Genomic DNA, 20,128 nt, shown 5'->3' on the forward strand with positions numbered 1-20,128 from the left:
CTTTAACAAAGTGATCAAGTTATCACCATTGATGGGACAGATCAACATAGGCCTCCTGGTATGATACACGAGAAAGACATTCACCTCTGTGGCATTCCTGCCAAAAATGTGTAATCCGATTACAATCATGAGGACATATCAGACAAAACCACATTCTTCTACAAAATAATGGGCTTATACACTTCAAAAAGTCAAGGTCAGAAAAAACAAACGAACTGAAGTGCTATTCCAGATTAAGGGAGACCAAAGAGACGCGTGATCCTGGATTGGATCCTGGACTAGAATTTTCTTTTGATTTTTCCTCCTTTTTTAGTTTTCCTATTTTTAAAAAACATAAGGGCTGTTGTTGGGACAACTGGCAAAATTTGAATAAAATCTATAGATTAGATAATATAATATTCTTGATGTTGATTATGTTACTCTAGTTATCTAAGAGAGTACTCCAAAATACACACTGAAGTTTTAGGGGTAAACGGGTATCATAAATCAGCAACTTACTCTCAAATGATCAAATATATGTATATATTTAATTATATATAATTTGAATATATAATTTAAATGTATATGATTTAAATATATAATAATTTAAATATATATATGAGAGAATGTGGTAAAATTTTAACAGTTGAATCTGGAAGAAGGGTATCTGGAGTTCTTTCTATTATTCTTGCAAATTGTACATTTGAAACAATTTTAAAGTAAATACAACTAACAAAGATTGACAGATCTAATTAGCTGGTTTTAAGGGGTCCTTGGCTAACAGGCTGCAACTCCACTTGTAGGTGGGAGGAGCCTCTGTTTAGTCAAGAGAAACTTGTATCAAATGTTGGGCAGCACTTTCACAGACCATATTTGCCATTTCCAGGGCACTTTCTTTTTAATTGACTTACTTTGTAGACTCATTCTATCTCACTAGTAAAGTCCTGTCTTCAAATTTTATTGTGATAGAATTCCTTGTTAGCATAGAGAAAAGAATGACGTTCTAAAAGGCTTTAAGTATTTCTCACCTTAAAATACCCTAGTTAAATATCAGCACTTTCCGCTGCCTCCACATTACTGGTATTTATATCTCACTGGGAGGATTTCCGCAGCATCTTTCTGTTGCCTTTCATCACTTCTTTTTGATATATTTTCTTTTCCTCTGCTTTTTCCTTCCAGTTTTTGTATTTTATTTTATGCCGACAGTTTTATAAGAAATGGTTTTAATAGGTACATGCTGTAAAATGGAAATATTTTATTAGGATATTACATAAAATACACAGGAGAAGCTAGGATATAAATTATATTTTTATCGTAAGATTTTACTGCAAATAAGTTCGCATATACAATCTTTTATTTATGATAAGAGCAAATTCTTTTTACTTATAGCTGCTTTTGATTTTGGTGCTTCAGTAAGGAAGCTTATGTGTAGCTACATAAAAGCAGGTTCTATTTTGATGAGAAATGAATCTCTTATTTCGGGAGTATTATTCTTCCTGTTGACTTACGGAGGTAGGGAAAGGAGGAGGTGGTGGTTGCTGAGGGATGGAGGGAAGCATCAGTCTCTGATTGCAGGAAAAGGCTGTGCTATTCCTTTACACTTGCAAAGGGGTGTATGTGGTCAGCCCTCAACTGGGCCTCAATACCATGGTAGCCCCAACCTACCCTCTCAAGCTCCAGCCTTTCTCTTCACCTTTGGAAAATCTGCTCATGGCCTGAGACCCTGGGATATCTCCACTGGACAAGTTTTTCCTTCCTATGGAGGCAAATGGGAATAAAGCATACGAATATTATCAATTGTTTCTAAACAGTAATGCAATGATCTGTGAGTCTCTCCCCAGAGATGAAGAGTTATCTTTCATGAAGATGCAATTCTGCCATAAGCAAGATTGTAAAATGATTCCAAATTTCTTGCTTGGAATTATTCCTTGTTTGGAAATTATCTTCTTAATTTTTTATATTTTCTTTGAAACATATGAATAATTCTGAGCCTTGGGGTCCCAAGTAATAATTGAGTGCCACAGTGCACCCATCCTTTCTGCTTTCAGGGAAACAATACAAGGGTTCAGACCCTTCATATGAGGAATAGTCTTGGTTTTGCTCAGATTGGCTCAGGTCTTTTGCAAGAAAACTCCTTTTCATCTGCACCCAACATATTTTGAACTAGAGAGGCCCGGATTACTCAGACAACTGAGAGATGCCCTCATCATCAGTCATGCTTAGGCGGAAAGCAAGAGCAGTAGAGGTCTATCCTGGCTGTTTCTGGGCCCTGCATTTGCTTGGGAATATAAGACTAAGGAAACTGTATAGCCTCTGTTTCTTGCTGACTTGCAATTTCTATCTTATTGAAATAGGAAATTAACTGAAATGTAGTATTGCCCCTTGAGAGGAGATGTTCCTAATTTTGGCAGGCCGTGAAAAATGTCCCATTGGAAACTGACACTCAACAAATGAGACACTTTCATTTAATGGTCTATACACAAACACTTATTGCGTCCTCTTTACAGGCTTGTATTCCTTCCCAAAGAACCTCTTCTTGATTTCCCATTTCTGTTAACGGCACCATCATTTTTCCTATTCCTCAGGTGAAATTAAACAACAGCACATTCGGAAATGCAAAACTTCAGGGAAAGATTCTTAAGAAAACCAATGGGTAGATTTATTTGAGTTTTAATTGGCCTCTTTTTTTTTCTTTGCCAAGTCACAAATTATTTTTTTCTCTTTTTTTCTTTTTCTCTCCTTTTATGTCCTTTTCCTTGCCTTGCTCTCCTACTCTTTCAATACACTCTTTGCATAAGGTGGAGAGCTTACTTAGAGATCTCTCTCTGGAACGCATGTCTATAAATGGTAGTGAGAAGTTATGGTTTTGTTTATTTTTCACGCAGAATTAAGGTTTTCTGCAAGACCTCTTTATGTACGGCAACTCTGCACAAAAGGAAACTGGCATTTTTTTCTCCTTTTCACTTATCCATTTTTCTGGATGATGTGCATACAGTTTCCACCAGGAATATTCAGTAGCTAACCAGTTAGGACTTCTGGTTTCTGGGTTCCTCTAGTCATTTGATACCTTGATGATCGTAGGAGCTGTGATGGTGGAACAGTGCTGAGCTAGCCTCGTAAACAAAAGTCTTGGTGAGCAATTTAAGAATACTGGGTAAGAATAAAATCAATTTAAAAATTGCCAGGAGTCTGTTTCTGTAATAAATTGACATTTGCTTTGTCAGGCTCCCATGCAGTCTTTGTCAAATATGCATACATAGTTTTTATTGGGTTGTAATCAGTATGTAGATACATTTTTGCATTCTGCTTTTATTCTATCTGTTGTAAACACTTATCCATATTGCCACATAATTGTATTTTTAGAACAATTATTGAGCACCTATTATGTGTCAGCTACTATGTTAGAAAAGAGAATGAGACAGTGTGGTGGCTAGACACTGGAATCCAATAGACCTGCACTCAATTCTTGACTATGCCATTTGCTTACTTTGTGCCTTGAGCAAGTTACTTAAGTTCTTTGACCCTCATTTTCCTCATATTTTAAGTTAAGACTAATTAACAACATACTTTATTAGAGTGGTAAAATTTTAATGTTATATGGAGATAAAATGCAAAATGCATAGCACAGTTCTTGGCATATAATAAGCATTAAGTAAATGCTAGTGAATAAAACGCTGATATGATTGGTTATGATAATGTACCTATGTCCTCAAGGAGTTTAATAGAGGGAGACATATATAAAAATATATGCAATAAAAAACAACAGGAGCTATGATCACAATCTATACAGAGTTTGTTGGAGGCCCCAAGAAAAGCATGGGTGATTTCACCTGGGAAAGGAGGTGTAGAAAATCAAGAAAATATTTACAAAGAGGCACTAAGTACGCTCAATCTTCAGGGCAAACTGGCATTTGTTACACAGATAAGGACTCACTAATTCTAAAGATATGTGAACAAAGCCTAGCTAGCATTTTCAGCTGGATTGTGAAGGATGAGAAGGATTTTACCAAATGGAGATGAAGGAAAGATATTCCAAGAGGAGGCTACAATGTAAGCAAGGACATTGAATTCTGGATGTTTATTCAGGAAATGAATGTGTTTATGTTGTCTTTAGTGCAGAAGGAATAGAGGCCTCTCTGTAGGGCCAGTCCAAGAAATAAAGCTGGACAGGCCCGTGAAACAAAACTCGCAGAGGCCCTAGGGGCGTAAGAAATTGGAACTCCACCGCAGGAAGGTGATGAGAGCATCACATTCACAACACCCATCTGGTGGCGGGGTGGAGCCTGGGCTGGAGAGGACAAAGCTGGAAACAAGCAACAAGTCTATTGCAGTGGTCTAGACCAGAAAGGATAAGGACTGAGCTAACCGTATAATGTTCTACCATGTTAATGTTCCCTATAACGTAAACATCCTCTTGTTTGTGAGCACTTAAACTAATTTTAAACTTTCACTGTTCTGAATATTGCAATGGTTTGCATCTTTATACATATAAATATATTTCTTTCAGATATTTTCTTTAAGAATAAGGGCATAAACATCTGCATGACTCTTTCTTTCTTTTTTTTTTTTCTGCTTTATCTCCCCAAATCCCCCCTGGTACATCGTTGTATATCTTAGTTGCAGGTCCTTCTAGTTGTGGCACGTGACTCTTGACAATTACAGGTAAATTTGTTTCAAATGATTTTCCAAATTATATTTTCACCGGGGTCCGTTTGTGTGCGTGTTTCACAGCACCCCTGGTAACATTGGGTGCTGCTGTTCTTTTCTTTGTTATTTTAGAAGGCATCAAACAGTTGTTTTAATTTGCCTTTCCTTGATATCTACAGAAATAAAATGTTTTCCCCATTTGTCTTCTAATTATGTGTCCTCACTTGTGAATTGCATGTCCTGTCCTTTGCCCATTTGATAAGCAATTGTGTTAAATCCTTTTTTGGCTGGCCTCTCTTCTGGCAACACTCCACATACACATTTCCCCACAGGCTCTCTTTCTAATTTCTTTTCTCTTTGATCTATTGAAACCAAATCCTTTTTCTAACTCAATATTACAATAGACATAACAATTCTAATTGCTCTATTGATCCATGGCCACTACAGTCATGGGCACATTAGGAAGAACAAGACTTTGCTATCAGAGACCAGTGTTTAAAAGCCTGACTTCATGTTTCTAGCTTTGTGCTTTGGTGTAAGCATCTTAATCTCCCTGAACTCGTTTGCTTATCTGTGAAATGGGAGCAGTAGTATATGTCAGGATCGATTAGGATCATATTTGGCCATTGGTAGCAGAGACCCAATCACAATGGCTTTAAAAAGCACTAGTTTATTCTTTTATGTTAAATAACATATTTTTTGAAGTTATTTAACTTCTGTACCAGGGCTGGTATGAAAGTTCCATGAGGGCTTCCCCCTGCCTATAGTCCGGCTGTGGGATTAGAGTTGGGCAGCTTTATTCTTTAAAGACCAGGGAAGCAATTGGATAGTGTTGGATAGCGGCAAAGCTGAACCAATTCACTTATCATTGTAAAAACATTTGTTAACTACCTACTGTATGCAGAGCTCCAAGATTTTCTCCAGTGGGAAATATACACTCTAAGTTAAATGAGAGGATCTTGGTTATTACATTGATGTCTAAATCATGGAGAATGACTATTTTCTTCTTTAGGAAGACCCAGACTTGGAATCTCTGACTTCCAAGCTGACTCTGTGGCCTTCTACCTACTTGCCAAGGTATCTTTACAATAATCTCTCATCCCAGAAAAGACATTCCTGTAAACTAAACAAATGCAGGCTCATAAATAGGCTCTCAGGGTTATTCAAGAGGAGAGTCCATATCCTCATCACCAGATCAAGTCAGTAATGGATATTTGCTTTCTGGATCTATGCATTCTGGTCTGTTGTTTAGAAGAATCAGCCTTGTGATTTTCTAGTCACACTATTTACACAGATGCCTCTGGAGCATCACAAGATCACGTCATAGACAGAGGGTCTCATGGATCCTCTGCCAGCGTAGAGAACATAGACTCTTTTAGTTCCCTTGATATGGTTTCTTATTATTATTACCAGAAGAGTCATCATAATTCTACTTCTGTCAAAATGTATTCATTACAAATGAAATTTCTGTTCAGATCTCGTAGTTCATGCCTGAAAGCAAAGATATTAGAATTAATGAGCATTTTGCTGATGAGAAGAAAAATCACTGAAGGGTGATCAGACTTTAGCCTTTTAATGGGTCTGATATTCCTCTTTCATTAGGGTTGACAAGGGCGTATCTGGCTCCCTTATGCTGTGTGCCATGGTTTAAGAAGATACTTTCTGTGACATGAAGCGAGCTTTTCTTTGACAATAAAAAAGCTCAGTAATCGTGCATAGTACATGAACAGAGCTCCATTGAATGGTGAGTCTGGGTAGAGGGAGGGTGACAGCATTGACCTGGTTAGCAGGTGTGGGAGGGCTTTGATTGGTTTATTAAAATGTCAGTGTAATTTGAGGCCAATATTTCTTTCCTGCAGTGGGCAACAAGGATTTACAAAGAGCAAGCCCACTCAGGGAACCGGGTAGCAACTCTGAAAGAACTGCAGATAGGCCTTGACGACAACCATGGCAGTGTTGGTAAGCAGGGAGTACAGACTCAGACATGTTTTACCTGGGGTTCAAATGGATGTGGATGTGTATTGGAACGTGTTGTAACAGAGGGGCCAAAGGTTGACTCAAGAGAAACATAATTCGAAGCCTTCAGGTCCTTGGGAGCTTGGGCAATCTTATGAATGGGTTTGGGGAGAGTTTTCATACTGAGGATAGCCATTCATGTTTATTTTTTTTTTAATAATATATTTTATTTAACCCCATATAGCCAAAATATCATTACAACATATAATAAATATAATATTATTAATGAATTATTGTACATTGTTACATCTCAATTCAGACTAGTCATATTTCAAGTACTCAATAATCACATGTGGTTAGCAGCTAACACATTGCACAGGGAAAGTTGAGGCTGTCCTATTTATTGAGACAGTAATACCAGACAGAGGATGGCTAGAGGGGAAATGTGAGAATCCTCTGGTCCTTTATAGTCCATTATAGCAACAGGACCCTTTCTTTTTTTTGCCATTCATGTTTTTATATCCCAAGGCCATGAAATTACAGAAACCAGGGAGAAGAATTGAGGTATCAATGCCGACAGACTCTATCTGTCACCATTCTGTGGATGTACTATTCAGATGGATGGGATGTGGGCTCATAAGGGCATAGTTTGAGGTATGGCGCCTCTTAGGTTGGCTAGCATATTTCTATCAGAGGGCTGCAGACTCCCATATGAACCTCACTGGTCTCTCTGAACTGTTTTTACTCACACTCTGGCACCAAATGGGTGGATTTTTTCCCCACATCAACCAATTCTGCAACTCTCTGGACATCAACAGAGTGGCATACAATTCAATTTAATCTGACACTAAATACCCAGAGTTAGCACAGGCCCCACGGGTTAAGGGCTCAGTCCCAGGAGACTGCCCCCACACCAGTTGCAAATCTTAGGTTTGCCACCTGTACTTCTGACCAACTGGCTGTAAATTGGGAGTTCCCATGATCCCCTCTTTAGGTTTGATAACTGGCTAGAATAGCTCACAAAACCGGTGGAAACACTTTACTTATGTTTACTGGCTTATTAGAAACGATATTATAAAGGATACAAATGAACAGCCAAATGGAGAGGTACATAGGCTGAGCTCAGAAGGGTCCCCAGTGCAGAAGCTTCTGTCCTGTGGAATTGGGGTGCACCACCCTCCCATCATGAGGACGCATTTACCAACCAGAAGCTCGCTAAACCCTGTTGTTCAGGGGGTTTAATGGAGGTTGCTTTATATAGGTATAATTAGTTAAATTGGTGGCCATCCATGACTGAACTCAATCTCTGGTCCATCTCCCCTCCCCGGAAGTTGGGGGTTGGGGCTGAAAGTTCCAGGTTTCTAATCAAGACTGATTTCTCTGGTGATCAGACCCTATCCTGAAGCTACCTGAGGACCCCAGCCACCAGTCATCTCTTTAGCATGCAAAAGACACTAATCACCCTGGAATTCTAGGTGCTGTGTGTCAGGCCCAGGACAAAGACCAAATATTTATTTTTTATATATCACAGCCTTATTGGCCAAGGGTCTGGGGAAAGTGGGGCTGTGGTGAGGAGTCACCTGGGGAAGACACGATCTGCAGCTGAACACAAGGTCACGGACTAGGCTATGATGCTGGGAGAAGACTGTCACCCTCATGTCCTTGCCTTCTTTCACAATCAGTATCTAGCTTCTGCTATGTGCCGAACATGTTCTCGAATGATGTGATGGATATATTGGTCAGCTAGACATTGTTCACACTACCAAGGAGCTCATAATACTAAAGGAAATGGCATGTGAGCAACCGCACATGACACATGGTGGAAAGCTGTATTCAGAGGCTTGTAAAAGTGCCATGGGAACACAGAAGAGAGAGTGATTAATTACACCAGGAGTTTCCGGTAAGTTGTCACAGGGGACATAACATTTTCAGCTGGGCTGTGAAAGATGAGAGGGGTATTACCAAGTGGAGAGGAAAGAAGTATATTCCAGGTAGATGGTACAACACAAGCAAAGACATTGAGTCATAGGTGTTTATTCCGGAAACAGTGAACTGATCAGCATGGTTATAGCATAAGGTGTCTAACCAGGAACAATCATAATGGTCAATGTTAATCAAGCATTTATTTTATGCTAGGAACTTTTTTGTGAATATTAACTTATTTAATCCTAAAATCAATCCTATGAGATAGTTACCAATATTCTCTCTATTTTACAGAAGAAGACATAGAGGCTTAGGGAGGTTAAGGAAATTTCCTAAGGTTGTAACCTACGGCCTGGAGCCAGGATTAGGGAGCAAACAGGCTGACTATGAGAGCCTAGAAAGACAAAGAGTACAGGGCTTTATAGCTCAAGCCCTGAGCTTATTCTTAATCTTTGACCCTCCCAGAATCCTCTGGTGCAGTGTGTACAACATGATCCATTTAGATGTAGAAAGAATATTCTTGAATTTTCTAATTGTTTTTGTCTCATATTTTTTATGATTATACTTAATGTGTTTCATAATGTACTCACTATGTTAGTGCATCTGACCATGCATATAATTTATAAATAAATAGGCATACGTATATCAGGGATTTGTACTCAAACCTTTTTCCTGGAAGAACTGTAAATCAAACAAGTTTAAAGATTAATGGTCTAGGCCAGTAATCTTCAAGTGTGGTTTCCTGACCAGCAGCATTGGCATCCTCTGGTAACTGGTTAGAAATGCAAATTTTAAGGCCCCACCACAGACTTACTGGGTCAGATACTCTGGGAGTGGGGCCCATCAATCTGTGTTTGAACCAATCACCCAGGTGAGACTCACTGATCTAGAAAACACAACTTTTAAGGTGGTAAATGAGATGGTTTAATCTGAGTTCTAGAAAGATAATTCTAGTTGGATTGAAAAAAAATGAGATACTAGAGCCCAGGACAGTCTTTAAAAGCTCACTAAAATGGGCATGGCAAGAATTGAGCAGGGTGTGAGTTAAGTGAGAGAAGTTGATTTCAGCAATACTTAAAGGGACAAATTAATATGACTGAATTTGAGGGTGAGGGAGAGAGAGTTAACTCCAGATATGGCACCAAAGATTCTAACGTACAGAATTGCTGTCACCGTGTGTGCCTAGGTGTCAGTGTAAGTCAGAGCATTTGACGGCGGGAATTGGTCATGAATGATCCTGTTTAATTCCAAGTGTGGGAGGGATATTCAAGATGAGTAGACAGTTGGATACTTATACTTTCCAACTCAGAAGAGACATGAGGTTTGGGAGACATATATCAGAAAGGTAACAGAATTATACGTAGCAACAGAAACATCGGACACAGACCAAATGAAGAAGGTGTATCTTCTCTACCTGTGAAGAATGAGGGGCTGGAAGTGAGACAGGAGCCTAAGACAGCGGCTGATATTCGGAGCAATTAACGTGGGGAACAGAAGAGGAAGCAAAGCATGAGAGAAAACTAATGTATTGGCATGTCGACCTCTGCGACGACATGGGGCCCATGGCGAGTGCTCAACATGTGCGGGCTGGCCGGAGAGTCAAAAGAGCTAAGAGCTATGGTGTGGGCTAAAAATCAGGGGTTTTTAACCTTTGGTGCCATGGATCCCTTTGGTAGTCTGGAGAAGCCTATGGATCCGTTCTCAGAATAATGTTTTTAAATGCCTAAATTAAAACATATAGCATTAAAAAGGAAGCCAATTATGGTAAAACACAATTATCAAAACATCCAAAGCAAATCTGTGCTATAGTAAGATATATATTATAATATATATATATATATCTTCATTAATGCATTAAATCAGAGCTCTATCAGTGAGATTAATAACCTCAGATTCAAAGTTGTGATGAGTGTAAATGATAATTTGAGATATCTGCTACAACTGTTACGTGATATGAAAATATTGGTGATTTCTACTGGTGACAAAAATCACAGGTACTGCTAATATTTTTCTGGTTTGCTACCTGCATTCATAATTGAAGTTAATGCTAAATTCAGTTAAAACTTAGGGAAAATAGGTAAGTAATTTTTTCCCATGAAAGTACATGAACCCCTGAATTCTGTGTATGGGCTCCTTGAGGGTACGTAGATTCTGAGTTAAGAACCCCTGTGCTAAATGAGTAGACAGAAGTGCATGCATTTACCCACATAAACACAGTCAACGATTGTTTGCAGACAGGAATTACTCTTCTGGATCAGTTTGCATACGCCTTGTTCAAGGGAAATTTTGTTGAAAGACTTAGATGTTTTGCTAGAAAGTACTTGGGGTGCGTTTAGCTAACCTATCCCTATGGAGAGTCATTGAGGAGAAATCACTTTGTTTCTATAAAACCATTAATTTTACTAAACTATCTTCAGCCAGAATGGTGGTTAGTTTGTATTAACCAACCCAGTGTTTCAACTGTGGTTTAGATGTTTTAGTCAGAAGTGGCATAATTTGTAATGTTTACTATCTAAAGATGACTTCATAAGTAAGATTATGTCAGTTTAATAAAAATAGTTATGCGTTACATGCTAATTTTGTTAAAATTAGAAGAAACTTAGAGATATGAGTCAAATCTCACATTTTGTTTGTGAGGAAACTGAGATCCAGAAAGAGAAAGAGACCTTGTTCTGGTTATCTCCTGCCACATAATAAATTTTCCCCAAACTTGGCAGCTCAAACAACAAAATTGTTTTATTTTTTCTCACAATACTGTGGGTCAGAAATTCAGGCAGGGCTTAGCTGGGCAATTCTTTTATTCTACGTGACATTGACCAAGGTCACTCTGTAATATTCTACTGGTGGATGGGCTGGTCCAGAAGGTCCAAGAGTGCTTTGTGCTGTGTCTGGTCCTCCATGCAGACAGCTGGAGGGCTGTGCTAAGTCCACACGTCAACGGGAGTGCCTACATGTGTCCTCTGCAGCATGGTGGCTCATGGCTCCCGGACAGTGTTGCAAGAGGCCCAGGAGAATTTCAAGGCCTTTTATGATCTAGTCTCAAAACTCTGAGAATGTCAATTCTACTGCATTCTATTGGTCAAACAAGTCAACAAGGCCAGCTCAGATTAGAGAGGAGGAATATTAGACTCCACCCTTCAAGGGGAGGAGGATCAGAGCAATTGTGACCATCTATCATCTGTCACAGTCCACCTTTTGAGCAGAAACCATTTATATTTCCCCCACGTGCACATATATTTACCACCTCCCGGGATCCTCAAAATTCTCATCCCATTCTAGCATTGGGCTCAAGCTGAGGTCCAGGATTTTGTCACGTAAATAAGTCTAGAAGCTAATGACAGACCTCAGGGGTGGTTCTTTGAGTGTGGCTCCTCTTGATGTGAAGACATGTTAAATAAAAAGACAAGATATCTGCCCCCTTCACAGCCAACACACATGGTGATACACGGATAGGACAAGCATAATAGACACTCTCATCTAAACAGGTGAAAATAAGAGGCACGTAGCAGTCACTCATCTAGTCCAATTCAGAAATCCAGCTGATTGTTAAACAGAGCTGGGCACATGTTGCCACATCCTATATTGGGCCCAGTCTTCCTCCCTGAGATGATTCTCCGTGGCTCCTATCTCTGTTCTTGGGCTCTTGGTTTTACCCTCTGAGCATCATTTCTATTTATTTATTTATGTTTTTGGTGAGGATTTGCTCTGAGCTAACATCTCTTCCCAATCTGCCTCTTTTTTTTTCTGCTTGAGGAAGATTAGTCCTGAGCTAACATCTGTGCCAGTCTTCCTCTATTTTGTGTTTGGGTTACCACCACAGCATGGCTTGACAAGGGGTGCAGGTCTGCTCCCAGGACCCGAACCTGGGCCACCAAGGTGGAGTGCACTGGGCCTAACCACTACGCCACGGGGCCAGCCCCAGAGCTGTTTCTTTTATATGAGGAATAGCCTGGGCTGCCCCGGTGGCACAGTGGTTAAGTGCGCACGTTCTGCTTTGGCAGCCTGGGGTTTGCCGGTTCAGATCCTGGGTGCGGACATGGCATCGCTTGGCAAGCCATGCTATGGCAGGCGTCCCACATATAAAGTAGAGGAAGATGGGCACGGATGTTAGCTCAGGGTCAGTCTTCCTCAGCAAAAAGGAGGATTGGCAGCAGATGTTAGCTCAGGGCTAATCTTCCTCAAAAAAAAAAAAAAGAAAAGAGAAATGGCCTATGTTTGCACTGAGTGGTTCTCTCAGTCCCTTTCCTTTGTGGGTACAAAGGTCTCTTTTCATTTTGTACTGTTTCTATCCAGCTAACTGCTTCTGTAGGACAGATCTCTTAAAAACTTTGTGTGTTTGCATGACTCTGTTTTGGATTAATTCCATTAGATAAAAGTCACACTCACAATTATCTTCCAGATAAGCTCCTCTCTGGCTTGTTGCGACACAGGGCGCTTTGGGACAAAGACTTCGAGATTCTTGAAGTCTTTTCTCTAGATAAAAGATTTTATAATATTTTACCGTTAAGATTCTTAAGGGCCCCTTCCCTACCAAAGAGGGTCCCTTTGGCATATCCTTAAGATTCTTAGAAGTCCTACTAGGCACACCCCTAAATCTCTGTGAGTCTCAGCAAAGGTCATATGGCAACATCTTGAAGATATTTACTCTGAGACCATTTCTTACTTTGAGATTATTTTACCATCCAGAGATGCTGGAATGGGAAAGATTTTTGTTTTTGGAAACAGCAAGTCCTGGCTTCATTATATTCCTCCTAAATTCAGCTTGAAAATGGTACATTTTCTGTCTAACATCATTTCTCTCTATCAGTATTTTATTACATAGAATCAAAAGAAACTAGTTGCTATTTTTGATATTCTGTCTGGAAATCTCTTTAGCCAGATATAACAGTTCATTAGACACTCTTTCTATTTTCTACATGACTACAGGCAGCAGTTTCACTAAACTTTTCACCACTACACCTTTTCTCCCAGCTCCCCATTTTTCCCATTGTCCTTCAACACTTTACCAATAGTCTCCTTTAGGCTCCTATATCTTTCACCCACTTCTTGGCTCCAAAGCCAATGCCACATGCTTTAGGGTTCTGTTATAATAGCACTCCACTTCCAGGACAAAATTCAGTTTCAATTATCTATTATTGTGCAACAAATTACTCCTAAATTTAGTAGCTTAAAATGGCAACTATTTTATTATATCTAGCAATGTTGTGCTTCCAAAATTCCAGAAGGGCTCAGCTGAGTGATTCTTCTGTTCCGCATGATATCAACCGGTCACCCCCACCTGTGGTGTTTAGCTGACAGAAATGCTGGTCTGGAGGGTCTATGAGAAACTTACTCGAGCGGGTTAGCGGAATGGTCGAGGATAGAAACAGATCTTCCAGTTCCTACGACAGAGATTTTTTCTTCCACACCAGGTGGTCAAGTCTGTCTTTTAATTTTTCTTTGTAGTAAGATTTCTTATGCTTTTATTCAAACCTTTAGGAGAGAGAGGAGGTGCAGTTTTCCTTCATGGACAGGGAATCATCCTTGACGTCCTTGAATCTGTACGTGTGGATTCGTTCATGGGGTGTTCCCGGGATGTTTTGGATTGCCGTGCTCCTCTGATGCTCCTTGCGTGCTGGTAGCACACTTGGGAATAATATGTAAGTATGATGCTGTTTTTTCTTATTTTGTCCTCACTGTCTGATCAACAAGGCATTCAATTATAACTTACCTTTAATTCACTAAGCTTTGCTCTGCCTAACCTGCCTTTTTGATGGCCAGGAAAGCTTCCTGCGTCCATGTTTCTCTAACTGTTATACCTGGGGCTCCTCGGTAAGGAACTATAATCCTTGTCTCTATAAACAAGGTTTCTAATCAGTAGGATGTCAAGGCTTCAACATTGGTGGAACCTGACGGTAAATCACGTCCTGACCTTGTCCCGAGATGGGTGGAGCTCCTAAGCCCCTCCTTACTCAGTTGACCAAGTCTACAGCCTTGCTCTCAGCATCTGTGTTGGCGTTCACTTTTGGTTCATTTTGCCTATGTCTGTTTCTATATGATTGGAGTCCATCTTGCTCTCATTCCATCAGATAGAATATGGGGATTATTTAAAAATAGTGATAAAAGCACATCAGAAATCTTTCAGTGGGAAGGATTAATGTGAATTCTAGGGAAAAAGTCAGTTTGCTTCTTTGCTAAAAAACATAATGAGTAGAAGAAAAATGAATCAGAAGAATAAAAAAGACAAAGGACATTATCTCAAGCAAAATGGACATGAAAAACAAACTACAAAGCAAATACTGTGCACAATTATTGACCAAAAAGAAGACAGGCTGAGATTTGGAAAACAAATATTTTTCAACACAGACACATATGGAGCCAGAAGGCATTTTAATGTTTTGTGTTTTTTATATCATCTATGCCAAGAGAATTTATGATCAGAACATTTCTTCATGATTTTTGCAATTAATAATACAAAAAAGGAGTTTGGCACTTTAAATGAGGATTCTGTTTTCCACAATGCATTCAGCAATAGATACCTCAGAATGTTCCAATTAGCACAGAGGAAACTGAGGCTCAGAAATCTCCATATTTAGACTTCTAACAGCCTATGGGCTTGGATAAGCACATTTGCATGACCTATTTAGAGTTTAAGTGGTCAAGTTACTCAAATTTTGATGCAGAATAAGCTATTTATAAGAATTCTAGCTACTCTTCAAAGCAGAGTAATTTTTTTTCCTTAGGAAAAATGATTTTCTGAGGTCACAGTATATAATACAGTATATGTGTACATACCACATATATCCATAACTAGACCATCACATTGAAGGGGAAGACTGGAGAAGTGCCAGACCAAAGAGCGCCTCATTTGTTTTGTTCCTGTGGAAGATTAGCCCTGAGCTAATGTCTGTTGCCGGACTTCCTCTTTTTTTCCTTTGCTTGAGGAAGATTAGCCCTGAGCTAACATCTGTGCCAGGCTTCCTCTACCTTATATGTGGGTTGCCACCACACCATGGCTGATGAGGGGTGTAGGTCCATGCCTGGGATCCGAACCCATGAACCTGGGCAGCCGAAGCAGAGTACACCGAATCTAACTATTACACCATGAGGCTGGCCCCTCATTTTTATTTTTTGATCCAAAGGTACAGAAAATATCTTCAACTGACCAGATTACTATATTATCCTGTCTCATCTGAGAATTTGAGAGTGTTCCATAAGATCATGGAATGAAGTGCTAGAAGGCCTCTACTTCATTGGTGACAATATGGGATTCAGAGAGGTCAAGAGACCTGTCCAAAGTCATGGAACCTGCCAGTGTTAGAGCTGAGGCTGAATCCATTCTCTGCATTCCTAAATTTGGATTTTCAAAGCTGGACCACATCCTATATATGTAAACACAGTTTCTGTATTCGCTGTTTTAAAATTTGATGTGTCTCTTGACTTTTTGGGTTTTTTAATTCATATGGCTTTTGATTTTTATTACCTCTCATTTACTCATTTGTTTATTCAATCAGCAAATAATTGAATAGCTATAATGTGCTGGGCATGTTCTGTGCTCAGGGTGATACAGTTATGTAGACTTTATATTCCACTGGGGAAAGGCAGACAATAAATGAAATGGGCAAATGAATGAATGAATGAATGAATGAATGAAGAGCCAAAGGTAACTATTTCCTATGGAATGGACAGAGAGACAACTTCTCTAACATAAGGTGACTTTGGAACAGAGACATAAAGGAAGCAAGGAGCCAGGCAGGGCAGGCTTTGTGGGTGTACTACCTATGTAGTCACACAGGGCGCCACACTTAGTTTAATGCTCTGCCTGTCACCATCTTGAGATTCTTAATGATTTTTTAACAGAAGAAATTTTCATTTTATACTGGGGCCAACTAATTCTGCAGCTGGTCCTGGACAGGTACAGGCCAGTCAGCTGGAGTGGGGCAGGTGAGAAGGGAGAGTGGCAGAAGGGGACATCAGAGAGAGGGGAGGGTGCCACAGATGGGCCCTGGTAAGGACTTTTGCTGTCACTCTGAGGGAGATGTCAAAGGGCATTGACCAGAGAAGTGACATGATTTGACTTTCATTTTAAAACAATTATTTTGGATTTGAGTTATTTCGTTATCACAAGAGTTTAGTGTAAGATTTACCAATTTCCCAAAATAGGCTAACAGCAATTTTACCAAAATTAGCTACATAACTTATAGAGAAGCCTTTTAATTTTGTTTAAAAGTTCAAAATCTTAAACAAATATATTAAAACCTTCAAGAAAGTGACAAATGATCAACTCTCTATGGTTATACAGACTAAGCCTTTTTAAAAATTTATTCCGTTCCTAGATAGTTTTGATTTTTAGATTCTTACAGCTATAATTTCTAACCAAAAATGTTTCTGTTCACAGAAATATCCTTTTCCTTATCTAGTTTTACTAGAAGGGACCATACATATCCTCGAGAATGTTTAATCTCCTGCTATACTTCAATTTCCTCCCTTGAGAGAGAGAAGAAAAAAAATCATGCTCCATTGTTGAATAACACCTCTGTTTCATGAAAGAAGATGTTTCTGCCAAACGTCCAAAGGAAGGAATCTTATTCAATTCTATTGCTGGTTAGAGCATTTCTTTTTGAAAAAATAAAAATTGTAAGTTTCTGAAATGACATCTGAAGATTATCCAGCGTTAAATATATGGAATTTAAAAAAAAGAAATATGATATAAGAGCATGAAAAGAAAATTTGAAGTTGCCAAAGGATATTCAAGAGTAAAAGAGAGAAGCACTGGGTGCACAAAATATATAAGAGCTTTATATCTGTAGTTATGGAAGTAGCTTTGTAATGTGGGGTCCAAGCGTGTCTGTCAAAGTTCATGGGAGCTTCTTGAAGAGGAAAGTGTTCGCTTAGTGATGTCCTGTGTGTGTATAATCCTTTCAGCACTTTGAAAGTGTTTTTGTATCTTTTATCTCACTTTTTCCTCACCATTCCTGAAATGAGTAAGCTGGGTTTTATTTCTAACATGTAGATGAAGAGATGGGACCCTAGAGAATTTAAATGATAAGATCATGGTTGATAGCAAATCAATGACAAAACAGAAATCTAGACGTGAAAAAGAAATATAAATTAGACTTCTTCACAATTAAAAACTTCTGCTTTGCAACAGATGCTGTTAAGAAAACGAAAAGACAAGCTATGGACTGAAAGAAAGTATTGGCAAATAGAAAACACTTGCATCCAGAGTATATAAATTGCTCTGCAAATTCAACAATGAGAAAACGTCCAACCCAATTAAATAAGAAAAAAATATTTGAACAAATATTTCACCCAAAAACATGGATGGCAAATAAGCCCATGAAATGTTGCTCATCTTCCTTGGTCATCAAAAAAAGGCAAATTAAATCACAAGTAGATATGGCCACACACCTAAAACAAAGGCTAACATACAAATATCAGACAATACTAGGAGCTAATGAGCATGTGAAGCTACTAGAATTCTTATATGTTGCAGGTGAGAATGCAAAATGTACAGCTATTTGGTAGTTTCATACAAGTCACTGTGCAACCCAGAACTGCCACTCCTAGATATTTCCCCAAGAGAAATGAGGACGTATGGTCACACAAAAGCCTGTACCTGAATGTTTATAACAGCTTTATTTGCAATTTCACTAAACTGAAAACAACTCAAATTTACTTACGGTAATAAATGGATAAACAAACTGTGGCACATCCATGTCAAGGAATACTATTCCGCAATAAAAAGGAATAAAGTGCAGATGCATGTGACACCCTGGATGAATCTCAATGCATTCTGGTAAATGAAAGAAGCCAGACTCAAAGGGCTGCATACCGTATGATTCTGTTTACATGATATTCTGCAAAACGCAAAACAGATTGGCAGTTGCCAGGGGCTGAAAACAGGTGGAGAGGTTGACTGCCCAGGGGTATAAGGAAGTTTTTGAAGGTGATGGAACAGTTCTACAGCTTGATTCTTCTAGTAGCTGTCACTTTACTTGTAACCTGATCTATCAAACTCATAGAACTGCACATCAAAAATGGTCACTGTTATAGTTAAATTATGCCACTCTTTTTTTTAAAAAAAGGAATATAAAAACATGAAATCTAGTTGAAACCAAACGTATATCTAGTTGGTATGAAAAGAAAAAATAAGCCAGATGATAAGAAAAACATAGATCGTCCAGAGTGGTCCAGATTTGACAGCAAACTTAAAGGAGGAGTTGAAATTTCCAATTACTGTCTTTGAAGGTGAAAATTAGAAGACATCTGATTGGGGTAGAGTTCATGTTCAGCTTTAAAAACTATATATTAATGATAATCATAAAATGAAGTTGAGTCATGAGTGATCCAAATAGCTATTTGGTATAATCCTTAACATGAAATAATTAACTGAAAAGCTTTTATTTACTAATTTACTCAGCCATACAGAAATAATCTTAATAATCAAGCCTCCAGGATGTAAACCCCAAATCTTTACTCAGCAAAGGCAAATAAACGCGAGGGCCACCCTTCAAGTGGGCAAAAGGCATTGATGTTCTGTGCGCCCTGGGAACCAGGTCAACATTAGGCCTTAGTATCGCGTGTGACTATTGCTTATACTTGCCTTCAGTATTTGATACTTAAGTATTTGATAAGGTGCCAATATGGTAGGTTTGCCTTCACGACCCTGTCAGTCGTTTTCATATTTCAGTTCTAGTACCTTTCACGATCTAGTCGTCCTGATCGAAAAGCCTGATCATTTTGTGGAATCTATTTCCTTGTCTTGATCTTTGAGGCAATCTCTGCTCTCTTATTGAAAATGCAAAGACCTCAAGTCTAGTAACATAGTCAGGCTTTTCCACAGGTAAAGAAGCACTGCTTTGTTTTGGGCAATCAGAATTTAAAAGTAAAAATGGGAGAATCAAAGAAGTACAAATGAAAGTAACCTTGAAATACCTCTTTCACATCTACTGAAATAGCAACAGGAAACAAACAACAGCAGTTCTCAGTCCTGTTGATATGATGAGAGTGGTACATTCGTTTTTGCTAAAATGGCCATATAAATTTCTAAAATCATCTGTGATAACAAAATGGAAGTACAGCACGAGATCTTAAAAATGTACATTTTGATTAAATAATTCTCCATTTAGGAATTTGTCCAAAGGAAATAATTTGATGGGAAGAAAATGATGCCTGACCCATATATCATCCCAGAATGAGCTAAAGTAGCATTAAAATAGAAAGCTAATTAAATGTACACCATTAGGGGAATTGAATAGAAAAGAAAAGAAATTTAGTGGGATACAGACAATGGGGACCTCTTGGCGGCATGAGAATTAGTTTTAGCTACCTGTGGTCAGCACCTGCGTTTGAACATCCCCTGCTTCCTGTCTGGATTACTCCAACAATAGTGCTAAGCATCTTTTAGCAAACTATACATTTTGTTTATGTCCTTCATTATCTGTCCCCTTTAACTCGAACAAAAGCCCCCCCGCGAATGTAGGGATTCTCGCCTGTTTACTTCACTGTCATAAATTTTTTTCTGTGCCTAGAGCAGTTCCTGGCACATAGTGGACACTAAATAAATATTCATTAAAAAATAATGAAAAATGAATGAAAAATTACTCAGTAAGGACTTTTTAGTGGCGTGATTTTGGTTCTT

The 20,128-nt window shown here is 38.9% G+C and overlaps 1 long non-coding RNA gene across 1 annotated transcript; it reads left to right on the forward strand.

Annotated features, from left to right (window-relative positions):
- Positions 1 to 8,113: 8,113 nt before the first annotated feature.
- LOC139075810 (uncharacterized) lies at positions 8,114 to 19,759 on the forward strand. The gene is made up of 3 exons (XR_011526669.1): positions 8,114 to 8,482; positions 13,984 to 14,144; positions 16,883 to 19,759. It is a non-coding gene; the product is annotated as an uncharacterized lncRNA (long non-coding RNA).
- Positions 19,760 to 20,128: the final 369 nt, after the last annotated feature.

The sequence above is a fragment of the Equus przewalskii genome, chromosome 14 (genome assembly GCF_037783145.1).
Source record: "Equus przewalskii isolate Varuska chromosome 14, EquPr2, whole genome shotgun sequence".
Classification (NCBI taxonomy): Eukaryota; Metazoa; Chordata; class Mammalia; order Perissodactyla; family Equidae; genus Equus; species Equus przewalskii.